Here is an 11,743-nt window from a genome sequence, read left to right as displayed (position 1 = left end):
AAATTCCATGGATAGTGGAGCCTGGTGGGCTACAGTCCATGGGATTGCAAAGAGTTGGACGCGACTGGTGACTAATACACCTTCACACATCTTCCTTGTTTGAAGGTCATGAGACTTCCCAGTCTCCTGTGAGCCAATTCCTTATAATATATTGTATATAAATCATATTATATCTCCTATTGTTTACTGGAGGATAACCAGAGAAGCAAAACATCAGAGAAACAAAGCCAATAAATAGAAACTAGAACAACAGAACCTTAAAACAACTGGAAATTAAAAATAATGTTTCCCTTGTCCCTTTCCACTGCTACCAATCTAACCATCTGCAATTAAAAATAGTAATTCAAAAAGTTCTTAGATCAAACTGGAAAAAAGAAAACCACCAAAATTATAGACTTTTTAGAAGTTCAAGACAAGGAGAGTACTGTATATTGGTCCAAAATTATAGCCGAAGGAAGTCCGTAGTCATAAATGTTTTAATTAACAGAAAAAATATTTGGAAATATATTCACTAGAAATTACTCAAGAAGTAAAGAATGTACAACCAAAGGAAGTTAGAAAAAAGCAGTTATAAACACCAAAGTAGTCACTAACGAATTTGAAATCAAACAAAATTGCCCAGATAAGCAATATGTAGAATTAATAAATAAAACCAATGCTGCTTCCAGGAAAAGGCCAGTAAATAAATCAATCTCAGGCACATCTCTTCAAGAAAAACATGAAGAGCCACAACCTGATGCACTGTGAAGGAGAAAAGAAATGAGCAGACAGATAAAAAGCTTTTCCTTAAGAGCACATTCTGCATAAATTTCACCCAAAACTAAAAAAAATCTAGGTGCATTTGATGTTTCCATAAATTAACAGCATTTGTCAAGAAGAGGTTAAACAGTGACTAGACTAATCACCATAACAGAAACCAGAAAGACTGTCAAATCTGTCTTTTCAAAAGGCTTCACGCTCCGATGGTTTTATAGAAAAGTTTTACCTAATACACCCTCAGTCTGATCACAGATATTGCTCAGAAGCCACACCTACACCATAATCACCAACAAAGTGGTGGGACATTCCGGGCACTGCCAGGGCTGTGGGCATATCCTCTGAAATCCCACACTTGTTCAATGTGATATGTCTTACTAGAGCTATACAAATACATTGCAATACTTATGGAATATAGTTCTTATAAATATATTATAATGCTTGAGTATTTTATATAAATAAATTGGCTTCCCAGCTGGCACAGCAGTAAAGAATCTGCCTGCCAATGCAGGAGACATTGGATTTGATCCCTGAGTCGGGAAGATGCCCCAAAGGAAATGGCAACCCCATTATTCTTGCCTGGGAAATCCCATGGACAGAGGGGCCTGGCCTTGCAAAGAGTCAAACAGGACTTAGTGACTAAACAACAGCCTCATTTCTTTTTAAGATTCCACATATAAGGGATGTCACATATTTCTCCTTCTCTGACGTACCTCACTCAGTATGATAATCTCAAGGTGGAAGACCAGTTTTGAAAGAACAGGACTTTTGGAAGTTTTGTGACTTCAGGAACCAAAGCCTTTTAGGGCCCTCAGTTTCATCAGAATTTAGACAAAGTGGACATTTCTTGGTTTATAAGCATGTATATTCCTTTGTGGTCTCTTTTTCAGCTTGGTTTTGATATTAGTGAGTGTAAAGCAAAACTGCCATCACTTTGGGTCACTGAGAATTCCTTCTATCTTCTGATGCTATGGTTCTCCTGGAGGCTTCTAGGTACTGTCTCCTGAGCTGACATCACCCAGACAAAGGGCAAAGGCTCAGGAGCAGGAGGAGGGTGTGTGTGTGTGTGTGTGTGTGTGTGTGTGTGTGTGTGTGTGAGTGAGAGAGAGAGAGAGAGAGAGAGAGAGAGAGAGAGAGAGAGAGAGAGACTAGCTGGGTGAAGCAGCGGAAGTTTGGAACTGAGCAGTAACCACAAAGGATCAAAGTTTTCTGGGAATTACAAATCCCATTTTCCTAAATAAACAAGTATTACAGAAACACATCTTGTCCCTCATTCCCGGGTGCCTCTTTGTCCTTTCCACAACCATCTTGCGCATGTAGACACTCACAAAATATTTATCGAATAAATAGCTCACATTCCATCCAATAGGTCATTGAGTGACCTGTTCCTTTTCATCATCTTCTTACATAAATTCTTGCCTGAAAAATAAAAAACAATAAAGGTGACAATGTTGAGAGAGCGTCTGTAGTGGTCTGGAGCGTGTGGCATTTTTATATTCGGAGTTGACGGGAAGAACTCCAGCTTCTGGTATTTTCTGTCTGTGTGTTGCCAGCCTGTTGCTTGTCAGGTACACAGTCAGCACTCAGCTGAGATGCCAGCTCAAAGGCTTCTTCTCCTGAGGAAACACTGGTTTGACAGAACACCGTGTCTCATCTTTCTGTGAGAAAGCAAGTCTACAACCACAAGGGGTGAAACTAGGGGCACTAAGGGATCCTGGATTGGATCCCAGGACAGAAAAAAGGGACATTTGTGGAAAGACTAGTGGAAGTCAAATTAGGCCTTAGCCTTTTTTTGTGGTGGTGGTATTGAACCAATGTGAATCTGTTATCCTAAAAGATAACGTTAAAGTCCTGCACTCAATATGCCAGCAAATTTGGAAAACTCAGCAGTGGCCACAGGACTGGAAAAGGTCAGTTTTCATTCCAATCCTAAAGAAGGGCAATGCCAAAGAATGTTCAAACTACCGCACAATTGCACTCATCTCACATGACAGCAAAGTAATGCTCAAAATTCTCCAAGCCAGGGCTCAGCAATACATGAACCATGAACTTCCAGATGTTTAAGCTGGATTTAGAAAAGGCAGAGGAATAAGAGATCAAATTGCCAACATCTGCTGGATCATCAAAAAAGCAAGAGGGTTCCAGAAAAATATCTACTTCTGCTTTATTGATTGTGCCAAAGCCTTTGACTGTGTGGATCACAACAAACTGGAAAATTCTTAAAGAGATGGGAATACCAGACCACCTGACCTGCCTCCTGAGAAATCTGTGTGCATATTAAAAAGCAGAGATAAAGGCCCGTCTAGTCAAAGCTATGGTTTTTCCACTAGTCATGTATGGATGTGAGAGTTGGACTATAAAGAAAGCTGAATGCCAAAGAATTGATGCTTTTGAACTGCGGTGTTGGGGAAGACTCTTAAGAGTCCCTTGGACTGCAAGGAGATCCAACCAGTTCATCCTAAAAGAAATCAGTCCTGAATATTCATCGGAAGGACTGATGCTGAAGCTGAAAACTCCAATACTTTGGCCACCTGATGTAAAGAACTGACTCACTGGAAAAAACCGTGATGCTGGGAAAGATTGAAGGCAGGAGGAGAAGGGGACAACAGAGGATGAGATGGTTACTGACTCAATGGACATGAGTTTGAGCAAGCTCCAGGAGTTGATGATGGACAGGGAGGCCTAGTGTGCTGCAGTCCATGGAGTCACAAAGAGTTGGACATGACTGAGCGACTGAACTGAACTGAACTGAACCAATGTGAATTTCTTGGTTTTGATGCTTTCACGATGGTTATGTAAGACTGTTGGCAATAGTGGAGGCTGGGGTCATAGTTCAGGGACTTATTGTCTTATTTTTATATTTTCCTATAAAAATATAAACCTGTTTTAAAAAAATGAGTTAAAACTAGTTAGAGGAAGTATTATATAAGTGGATATTTATTTTAAAGAATTTTTTTAATCTGGACCATTTTTAGAGTGTTTATTGAAGTTGTTACAATATTGCTTCTGTTTCACATTTTGGTTTTTGGCCCCAAGGAATGTGGAACCTTAGTTCTCCCACCAGGGATCAAACCTACACCCCCTGCATTAGCAGGTGAAGTCTCAACAACTAAACCCTCAGAGGAGGCCCTAAAGTGGTTCTTTAAAAACCACTATAATATTGTAGAAGAAGTGAAACTCTCTCTGTTTGCAGATGACATGATCCTCTACATAGAAAACCCTTAAGACTCTACCAGAAAATTACTAGAGCTAATCAACAAATATAGTAAAGTTGCAGGATATAAAATTAACACACAGAAATCTCTTGCATTCCTATACACTAACAATGAGAAAACAGAAATAGAAATTAAGGGAACAATACCATTCACCATTGCAACAAAAATAATAAAATACTTAGGAGTATATCTACCTAAAGAAACAAAAGACTTATACATAGAAAACTATAAATCACTGATGAAAGAAATCAAAGAGGACACAAACAGATGGAGAAATATACCGTGTTCATGGATTGGAAGAATCAATATTGTCAAAATGGCTATACTACTCAAAGCAATCTATAGATTCAATGCAATCCCTATCAAGCTACCAATGGTATTTTTCACAGAACTAGAACAAATAATTTCACAATTTGTATGGAAATACAAAAAAACCTTGAATAGCCAAAGTAATCTTGAGAAAGAAGAACGGAACTGGAGGAATCAACCTGCCTGACTTCAGACTATACTGAAAAGCCACAGTCATCAAGACAGTATGGTACTGGCACAAAAACAGAAATATAGATCAATGGAACAGAATAGAAAGCCCAGAGATAAATCCACGAACCTATGGTCACCTTATCTTTGACAAAGGAGGCAAGGATATACAATGGAAAAAAGACAACCTCTTTAACAAGTGGCGCTGGGAAAACTGGTCAACCACCTGTAAAAGAATGAAACTAGAACACTTCTAACACCATACACAAAAATAAACTCAAAAGGGATTAAAGATCTAAATGTAAGACCAGAAACTATAAAACTCCTAGAGGAGAACATAGGCAAAACACTCTCCGACATAAATCACAGCAGGATCCTCTATGACCCACATCCCAGAATGTTAGAAACAAAAGCAAAAATAAACAAATGGGACCTAATGAAACTTAAAAGCTTTTGCACAACAAAGGAAACTATAAGCAAGGTGAAAAGACAGCCCTCAGATTGGGAGAAAATAATAGCAAATGAAGCAACAGACAAAGGATTAATCTCAAAAATATACAAGCAACTCCTCCAGCTCAACTCCAGAAAAATAAATGACCCAATCAAAAAATGGGCCAAAGAACTAAACAGACATTTCTCCAAGGAAGACATACAGATGGCTAAAAAACACACGAAAAGATGCTCAACATCACTCATTGTCAGAGAAATGCAAATCAAAACCACAGTGAGGTACCATTACACTCCAGTCAGGATGGCTGCTATCCAAGTCTACAAGCAATAAATGCTGGAGAGGGTGTGGAGAAAAGGGAACCCTCTGACACTGTTGGTGGGAATGCAAACTAGTACAGCCACTATGGAGAACAGTGTGGAAATTTCTTAGAAAACTGGAAATAGAACTGCCATATGACCCAGCAATCCCACTTCTGGGCATACACACCAAGGAAACCAGATCTGAAAGAGACACGTGCACCCCAATGTTCATCACAGCACTGTTTATAATAGCCAGGATATGGAAGCAACCTAGATGCCCATCAGCAGATGAATGGATAAGGAAGCTGTGGTACATATACACCATGGAATATTACTCAGCCATTAAAAAGAATTCATTTGAATCAGTTCTAATGAGATGGATGAAACTGGAGCCCATTATACAGAGTGAAGTAAGCCAGAAAGATAAAGACCATTACAGTATACTAACACATATATATGGAATTTAGAAAGATGGTAATGATAACCCTATATGCAAAACAGAAAAAGAGACACAGATGTATAGAACAGACTTTTGGACTCTGTGGGAGAAGGCGAGGGTGGGATGTTTCAAGAGAACGCATTGAAACGTGTATATTATCTAGGGTGAAACAGATCACCAGCCCAGGTTGGATGCATGAGACAAGTGCTTGGACCTGGTGCACCGGGAAGACCCAGAGGGATCGGGTGGAGAGGGAGATGGGAGGGGAGATCGGGATGGGGAATACATGTAAATCCATGGCTAATTCATGTCAATGTATGACAAAAACCACTACAATATTGTAAAGTAATTAGCCTCCAACTAATAAAAATAAATGAAAAAAAAATAAAATAAAATCAGGTTAAAACAAACAAACAAACAAAAAACCACTATAATATTGTAAAGTAATTAGCCTCCAATTAAAAAAAAAATGGCTGAAACTGGAGCCCATTATACAGAGTGAAGTAAGCCAGAAAGATAAACACCAATACAGTATACTAATGCATATATATGGAATTTTAGAAAGATGGTAATGATAACACTATATGCAAGACAGAAAAAGAGACACAGATGTATAGAACAGACTTTTGGACTCTATGGGAGAAGGCGAGGGTGGGATGATCTGAGAGAACAGCATCGAAACATGTATATTATCAAGTGTGAAACAGATCGCCAGTCCAGGTTGGATGCAGGAGACAAGTGCTCAGGGCTGGTGCACTGGGAAGACCCAGAGGGATGGGATGGGGAGGGAGTGGGAGGGGAGATCGGGATGGGGAACACATGTAAATCCATAACTGATTCATGTCAATGTATGGCAAAAACCACTACAATATTGTAAAGTAATTAGCTTCCAACTAATAAAAATAAGTGAAAAAAAAAAAAAGAATAGGATTTTAAACAGAGTGAGGGAAGAAGAGACCAGTAAGAAAAATGAAAGGGCAGGTTTCTAAAAAGCCCAGAATAGCTGGCTGCAGTTCAAGGGAGGGTCTGGGGTGGGGGAGATATTTAATGCAAAGTAACTAAGAGTTTGTAGTACTTCCAGGTGAGAGTGAGGCCAAAAGTCAGTCACAGAGCAGTTACCAGATCAACAAGATCCTTCAGAAAGGAAAGGATCCTGGGGAAGGAGCAGGTTAAAGAGGGCAAAATTGAACTTGGAGTTGCATGCTCAAATAATCCAGGGAGAAAATAGAGTGCCCCTCAACCAGAATCGTGGTTGGAGGCAAGGCAAGGAAGGACTGAGAGCCTCTTCGTAAGGCTGTGATGGATGTGCCAGAGGCTTTTCTTTCTTTCTTTTTTTTTTTTTTACTGTATAATATAATTTAGCTTTGGTGCTTTTATTTTTTTTTCCATTTATTTTTATTAGTTGGAGGCTAATTACTTTACATCATTGCAGTGGTTTTTGTCAAACATTGAAATGAATTAGCCATGGATTTACATGTATTCCCCATCCCAGTCCCCCTTCCCACCTCCCTCTCCACCCGATCCCTCTGGGTCTTCCCAGTGCACCAGGCCCGAGCACTTGTCTCATGCATCCAGGCTTTTCTTATTTACTTATTTTTGTTGGAATATAATTCCTTTACAATATGTGTTAGGTTCTGCTATGCAGCATCGTGGATCAGCTGTATGTATACACATACCCCTTCCCTCCTGAGCCTCCAGGTCATCGCAGAGCACCGAGCTGAGCTCCCGGTGGAATGTGTATGTTTCAAGGCTTCTCTCTCCACTTGCTCCCCCACTCCTTTCTCCCCTGTGTCCACAAGTCCACTCTTGATATCTGAATCTCCATTCTTGCCCCGCAAATAGGCTTGTCAGGACCATTTTTCTAGATCTAATGCATATCCTCTTCACAGACAGTGTCTTCTGCTCCTACCTGTGCTTTGGTGCGAGTCTTGCCAGTGGAAGGTGTTGAGTGAGACAAGGAGTCCAGCTTTCTCTTTCCTTTTTCCCCTTCTTAGTAGGCAACCTGGAGCAAGGGAAGATGTCTTTGGGCCACCAAAATGAGTCTCTTTATATTCCATTTGCTCCTTGCCAAGCTTTGCATTAGTTGAGTGCCAATGAATCTGATTCATACAGAGATAGTTTCTTTTAGTTTGATGTGTGGATTTAACATTTTTAGAGGGAAATAAGCTTTCCACCATGTGTTTGGGGTTTCGCTCAACTGAACACATTTTGGAAACAGCTGGAAATCAAGGGAGTGCCTTCAGACTCTTCCATCCTGTTTGTTTTGCTATCTCAATTTTTGGAACGTGATCGTCTCCTTAAAGTCCAGAGTTTTCCAGACTTCAGGATGGAATCCAGCATTGCATTCCCAGAGGGCATTGGTGAACAATCAGAATGTCTAGCAAGGGAGGACTCCTGGAGACCACCCACTCCCATTGGTCTGCTCCCACGGTGCTGAAATCAGGGTCTGGTCAGATTTCTTGGTCTGACGCACACCCCTCTGCAGTTGACTTCTGATCAACAGGAAAGGCAGATAGAGATGAGAGCAAGCCATCTTCAAAACTCTGTAAGTTATTACGCCAACATGAAAGTTCGAAGACATCTTAAAGGCAAACGATTTCTAAGCTACAGAATTAGGAAGAACTGGTGAACCTTGTCTCTGGCCAAGGATGCTGCCATTTTTGGAGACTTTCAAAGCCGAGACTCAGGCCCCAGGGACTTGGCAGGCCGTGTGAGGACAGACTGGCGTGTGGGATGTTTCTGCTACCAGCAGCTGGCTGTTCTCTGATGATAGCCTCTGCCTTCCATCCAGATCAAAATGTCAAAAGGAAGGAGCGGTTTCAGCAGACAGAGGAATGTGGCCATGGGAGGTGGCTTGAAAGAGACTCATATAAACTTGACTACTTCCTGGGAAAGAACCAGGAGAAAAAGAGAGGAGAGGAAAAAAAAAAAAAAAACTAAGCAGACCTACCCTTCCTGGCTGGGAGAAAGAGACGAGGGCAAAGGAAAGAGGATTAACAGACAAGAAGCAGAGTGGGGAGTGTCATGTGGTTCTTGTGTTAGGACAAAGTGGATGGAGATTGGAGCCCCTCTACCACACGTGCTTGTTCAGGTAGGTGATCTCACTGACCTCAGATCCCTGACCCATAACATGGGGGTCATGGCCCTCACAGGAACAGTCAGGGAATGTGTGTAAAGGACTCGACACATGGCCAAACAGAGATTTTTTTTTTTTTTTTAATGGGAGCAGAAATAAAAGGGAGTCTGTCAGGAAAATTTTAGCACCTGAGAGAGCTGAGGAGAGGTAAGACTAAGATGGACAGACCCGTACAGAATGAGGAATTCTGCCCCCATTGCTCCCATGGGTAACAAAAGGTGCCTGCATTTTGGAAACAGTGAAATTGAAAGTGTTAGTCACTCAAACGTGTCCGACTCTTTGTGATTACATGGACTGTAGCCCATCAGGCTCCTCTGTTAGTGGGATTCTCCAGGCAAGAATACTAGAGTGGGTTGCCATGTCCTCCTCCAGAGGATCTTTCTGATCCAGGGATCGAACCCAGGTCTGCTGCATTGTAGGCAGATTCTTTACCATCTGAGTCACCAGGGAAGCCCTGGAAACAGAGATTGGGGGTAAAATTCCCCCTCTGTCCTCATGTCTCTCCTCTGAACCCCAGGGCTGGTGGCTTTCCTTGAGTCATCTCAAGTCTCTGCTGTGATCCCCCTGGGCTGGTGGACCCACCACCTAAGTCTTTCAAGTTCCTGGAGACTTCTGATACCAGTTCTTTGTTGAATCATCTCTGTCTTTGTAATCCCTCACCTTTCAAAAGGGCACCATCTCTCCTCAGATAGTTTTCTCTACTGAATGTTCATCTGCACAGGATTCAAGCGCCCACCCAGACCAACTGAAGCAGAACCCTGGGGTGGACCCCAGTGATTTGTGTTTGAGCAAACTCATCTGGGCTGAGACTGACTGACTTCAGAACCTCTACTGCCTTAATTAATTGAGAAATCTTATCCACTTGATCAATCATGATATCATAAGAATGAGTAGATTTCATACTACTTCTGGGTTTTGTTAATTTTTTCTATACGTCTCTGGGTGGTTTAGTCACTACGTCATGTCTGACTCTTGTGACCCTGTGGGCTATAGCCCGCCAGAGTCCTTTGTCCATGGGATTCTCCAGGAAAGAATATTGGAGTGGATTGCCATTCCCTTCTCCAGCAGATCTTCCTGACCCAGTCATTGAACCCTGGTCCCCTGAATTGCGTGCAGATTCTTTACTGACTGAGCCACCAGGGAAGCCCTAGACGCCAGGGAAGTCTTTGGAGTTATGCTTTGTTTTCTCTCCCCATTGTTACTTAGCACATAAAACACAGTTGCATCATCATTGTGGGTGATGCCATGTGCTAATATTTGTTACCCCTTTCATGCTAGGTTTGTCACTTTTTGCTTTAACTTTATCCTTGCCTGATATTGTTACTGTGACTCCTAGCTTTCTCTTTGTTAGAGTTTGCCTGGTCAGTCTTTGCCCAATCTGATTTTATCAGTTTGTTTCACACATACTTCATTCTGCAAGACTTTCTCCCACTAGGTATGCTGAATGATGTGCATTTGTTAGTGTCATTTCATCTGAATGTATGACTTGAACATGATGGTTTATGTGTTACTTGTTGCTAGCTTCACTTTGGCGATTTGTTTTCAATATACTCTGTATTTCCTAATTCGTTTGCTTTAGGGATTTCTTTTCCTTTCTTTGCTTTGTTTTCCCCTTTCGCTTCTTTTCAATATTTGTGGGATATGTGTGTTTGACTTCTAGTACTTGGGAGGATTTATAGTATATTTTTAATTTGTCAAGTTGTCATCATTATTATTCACATGTCACACTTGTGAATAATAAGTACATTTATGTCTTAATTTAAAAAGTATAGATAGCATTTATAGACTCCACTTTCCTATTTTTGCCACCTATAATATTGTAATTATTTGCTTCTTTTTCTTAAACTTATTATTTTGTATTAGGGTATACTGATTAACCATGTTGTGATAGTTTCAGGTGAATAGCGAAGGGACTCAGCCATACACATACATGTATCCATCCCCCACCCAAACTCCTCTCCCATCCAGGCTACTGCATAACATTGAACAGAGTTCCTTGTGCTATACAGTAGGTCTTTGTTGGTTTTCCATTTTAAATACAGCAGTGCGCACATGTCCATCCCAAACTCCCTAACTACCCCCACCTCCCCATTTTTCCCTTTTTGCCACTGTAATATTGTTTTGTTGTGTGTGTGTGGTTCCCTTTACTACAGCAATATATTTAAAACTCTTTTTTAAATAATGGAGTGTTTAACGAATTTACATGTCATCCTTGTTCAGGGGCCATGCTAATCTCTGTCTGGTTCCACTTTTAGTACGTGTGCTGCTGAAGTAAGCAGACTTAAAACTTGGTTTAACTTAGAGCAAGTAAGAAAGATCCTTTCTTATCTCTCTTCTCCGGTGATGGGAGGGGAGTGGGGAGGGCATTCCCTGGACCACAGAGATGATCGGGCTTCACCTCCCTGTCACTGACCTATGAACTGGCCCTGGCTTCGTCTCTGTTGCAAAGTATCAACGCACAAGTTTCCCTCTAGAGAGAACAACTGGGTGAAACGATAAAATACCTCCATCTGACAAGTAAATTGCACTTGTTAATCTTATACTTTTCTTTATCAGCTTAATCTATTCTTTGGCATCTGTGGTAAGTAAACAGGTTTTATTGCCAAATGATAAATAGGGGGAAAATTAGAGGCTTTTGCCTTGACGTTAATTAAGTCCTTAGAGAAAGTAGTGATTCATGGTTGTGCCGACTGGGAAAATGCTATCATGGCTAGACTGATTTTACTGGTTTCAGAGAAGACATGCCACTCTGCTTTTTTCAGAGTTTATTACGGGGTCCTGAATAAAGAATGCATCTGAAAACAACCCAGAACTGAATACTTCCTTATATAGTCATCCAACATTTACAGATTTTTTTACCCCCTATTAAAAGTTTAAATTTAATTCAGTGTAACTTCTCAGTCAAAATCACCACTTCTTCCAATTTTCTCACTACTCCATCCTGTCTCCAACTCATAGTTAATTAGCAGA

At 40.9% G+C, this 11,743-nt stretch overlaps 1 non-coding gene across 1 annotated transcript; it reads right to left on the bottom strand.

The window, feature by feature from the left end:
- Window positions 1-10,948: 10,948 nt before the first annotated feature.
- LOC139036824 (U6 spliceosomal RNA) lies at window positions 10,949-11,052 on the bottom strand. The gene has a single exon (XR_011489691.1). It is a non-coding gene; the product is annotated as a U6 spliceosomal RNA (small nuclear RNA).
- Window positions 11,053-11,743: the final 691 nt, after the last annotated feature.

The sequence above is a fragment of the Odocoileus virginianus genome, chromosome 9 (assembly GCF_023699985.2).
Source record: "Odocoileus virginianus isolate 20LAN1187 ecotype Illinois chromosome 9, Ovbor_1.2, whole genome shotgun sequence".
Lineage (NCBI taxonomy): Eukaryota > Metazoa > Chordata > Mammalia > Artiodactyla > Cervidae > Odocoileus > Odocoileus virginianus.
The sequence above is the reverse complement of the archived record's forward strand: the minus strand, read 5'-3'. Positions and strand labels throughout refer to the sequence as shown.